The sequence below is a fragment of the Sitophilus oryzae genome, unplaced genomic scaffold, assembly GCF_002938485.1.
Source record: "Sitophilus oryzae breed Bouriz unplaced genomic scaffold, Soryzae_2.0 scaffold_168_pilon_pilon, whole genome shotgun sequence".
Lineage (NCBI taxonomy): Eukaryota > Metazoa > Arthropoda > Insecta > Coleoptera > Curculionidae > Sitophilus > Sitophilus oryzae.
The window spans coordinates 536,472-539,960 of NW_022146379.1; the positions used below are offsets into that span (position 1 = coordinate 536,472).

General features: G+C 37.4%; 1 pseudogene; it reads right to left on the minus strand.

Moving 5' to 3' along the window:
• Positions 1-508: 508 nt before the first annotated feature.
• On the minus strand, positions 509-3,237 carry LOC115880979 (annotated as a pseudogene).
• Between the last annotated feature and the right edge of the window lie 252 nt (positions 3,238-3,489).

Sequence of the window (3,489 nt, forward strand, 5' to 3'; positions counted from 1 at the left end):
ACAAAACAACAACATTTATTTCCTGGACTTCTAAGCATTCCCTACTTTTTTTTCCTATAAGAAAAATTAAAAAAAAAAAAATGCAAATAATAAAATTATTTCAAATAATGTGCCTTGAGCTATAAATTAATACTCCTTAAAAATCCTGTTTTCATCAATAACTCAAGGATCTTCATCAAATATCTAAATATATATACATCAAAATCAAATAAGTTTAAAAGAATTGATTTAAATTTCCAGTTATTGTGGCAAGCGACGGGTTGCTTTAACCTTTTTCTATTTTTTTTTCTGAAAAAAATTCTTTTATTCTCTTTTACAGATTGATTCGGTAGGTGTCACTCGTCCAATAGACTGTTTTTAATGATGATATTTGAAAAGCAATGCTCATCGTGTCTGCTGGCTGCAAACCTTATTTTGATTAGTTTCTCTGTCTGTTATGTAGTATTATCAGAAGTAGCCTAATCGTATCAGGTCATTCAACAGTTTTCTGCAAAATCGGGCTCATCGTCTATCTCATTGATTTAAGCTCATTGGTCTTTCCAGGACAATCAGTGGCTCGTCGCGTTACTGGCAGCTTTGCTGGGCAACTGCTGGGCTCATTTATTACCGTAATTTTAATGGCATTTATTTTCGCGCCACCGCATTCGCAGCAACCATCGTGAAACCACTTGAAACTCTCTGCTTCCATCGATTGACAGCTGGACTTGCATTTGGTCCAGCTAATGCACTGAGCCCAAAACGCTACAGTACAAGTTCACCGTGTATTGATGAGGCTGGGAAGTAACCGATTGCTATGATTTTTTTGTTGGATCATCAAATGTCTGTATGTTATCCCCTTCTTGTTGTTTGTAGCTGTGTGATATGCAATGTAATGGGAAAAGTGGTTGCTGTTCCATCTTGAAAGTTGTCAGGCGGAGCTTCTGGTACAAGACTTAGCCATTTGAACATTCCGGTGGTGAATGATTCTTCGGGAAGATCTTCTAACATTTGGGATTTCTTGTCATGAGGGGACTGAGCTGGTTGCGTCTGGGACTTCGCGTACCATCCAATGCTACACAAGAGCAACCACTCCGTAATACGATCATCCCCAAACAATTCGAATTCAACTGCCAGTTCCTATGGCAAGCAAGAGCAATTTGTCACAAGAATATTTAAAATCTAAACGAATACACCTAGGTTGACACAATAGCGATTCGTCGAGCAAAGCAATTTGGCTGACTACACTCAGGCCCATACATAGACTAACTGCCACTGATTCGTTGGCATATGTATTTATGTACATACTGACTGTATGAAATATACCGTTAAAAGCAACAGGGGTATGATGGTGTGATAATTCATGGTGTATCTTTTTTCTTAACTACTTTGCCTCCTTAAGGAATGATATCTTTCAACAAATTCAAAGTATACAGGTTTTAGATGTTTAGTGGATGTTAATAGATGCTTAGTTTTGATGGATGGTTGATCACTTGATCTTTAAGAAATATCGTCTTTCTGTTGCTGGCACACATCGCTGTCGCCAGCTGGAACAGGACCATACCGATGCTGGAGGTGTTGATTATTGTGCTAAACTGGTGCGATCAAAGGAAGTCGTCGGGCAGTTAGGGCAACGTGCTCTTGGGCCAATTCAAGAGTTTCTTGATATCGTTTGTTCGAAATCCTGCTATCCAATGATCCTTCAGCCATATATCAGGCAAGTATACTTTGGGTCCTTTTAATAGCTGTAGTCCATATGAAAATAAAATAATTATCATGCTACGGCCCATTCATTATAACCGAATCCACCATGTATATAATAAAACCTTTCGTTAGTTTTCCAGTCTTATATTCCTCTGAACAGTGTATTGCATATGCCTTTAATGCCTATGTTTCGCAGTCGCAGATTTTCACTTTCGACTCCTACCAGAATCACCAACACACAATTGTTCTTACCTCGTAATTTCATATCATTAATAATGATTAGCATTTGTGGTTTTACTCGATAATACATTCTATAATCATTTCTTTCTCTAACAAAACCAACAGCATTAATATTTCTGCACTTCTACAGCATTCCTTCTTATTTTCTATAATATCATAAGTTCGCTCTACTGGCCATAATAAACCAATTATTTTCAATCATGGTGGCTGCCAAATAATACTCCTTTAAAAATCCCTGTCTTCATCAATATACAACTTCAGTCAATTATACTAAATAGTATATAATCAAATCAACATAAGCCATTAAACAAATCGATTTTAAATTTAGTTATTTGCAAGGACGGTTGCTTTAATATCTTTTTCTAAATTTATTTTTTTCTGAAAAAAAATTTCTTTTATTTTATATTTTTAAATGATAAGTTAAATATAATTTCTGTTTCTTAATATATATTTTTTTTTTTTTCATTTGAAAAACTCTTAATTACAATATTTGTTTATTGTTTCTTTCGTCCTGATGTAGATTTCGGAAAGCTTACCTAAACTCCGTATACGAGAGTCATCGTTTTCTCGGCAAAATAGGTGCTCATCTCGTCTTATCGTCATTGTTTTCAGGTTACAAATCCAGCTCGTCGATTACTCGGGCATTGGCTGCACTGCTATCCATTTATTCCGTAATTCAATGGATTTTCCCTCCCCACGCCATTCACCAGCAACCATCGTCAGTGATATACTACCCTGAAACTCTCTTCTGCTCCCATCGATTACAGTCTTGCTGGAACCTCTGCCATTTGGTCCGAGCTCATGGACTGAGCCCAGCTACAGTAGCATTCCACCGTGTTATGTTCGAAGCTGGGAAAGGTTACCGCGGATTGCTCTACTTTCTTTATGTTGGACGTCATAAATTCTTGATTTCCATTCTTTCTTGTTGTTGTAGTGTGTGATATCAATGTCAATGGGAAAAGTGGTGCTGTTCCATCTTTTGAAGTTGTCAGGGGCTTCTGTCAAGGCATTGAACAATCCTGGTAAGGATTTTTGGAAGTCTTCTACATGGGATTTAAACTTGGCTGAGGGGGGGACTGCAGGTTTGGCGTTGGGCTTGGACACATATTAGCACCAAGAGCAACACTCAGTATACAGATATCCCAAACAATTCAAGCAGTCCTTGCAACAAGAGCAATTGTCAAAATTAAAATCACAATTGCACGATTCGGTCAGCAAGCATTTGCTGACTACACTGCCACATAGTGCCTCGTTGCATGGTATTGCTGACTGTATGAAATATACCGTCAAAAGTAACAGGGGTATGATATAATTCATGGTGTATCTTTTTTCTTAACTATTTTTGGCCTCCTTAGGAATAATATCTTTCAAGCAATTTCAAAGTATACAGGTTTTAGATGTTTAATGGATGTTAGTAGATGCTTAGTTTTGATGGATGGTTAATCACTTGATCTTTAAGAAATATCGTCTTTGTATTGCTAGCACACATCGCTGTCGCCAGCTGGAACAGGACCATGCCGAAGCTGGAGGTGTTGATTATTGTGCTAAACTGGTGCGATCAAAGGAAGT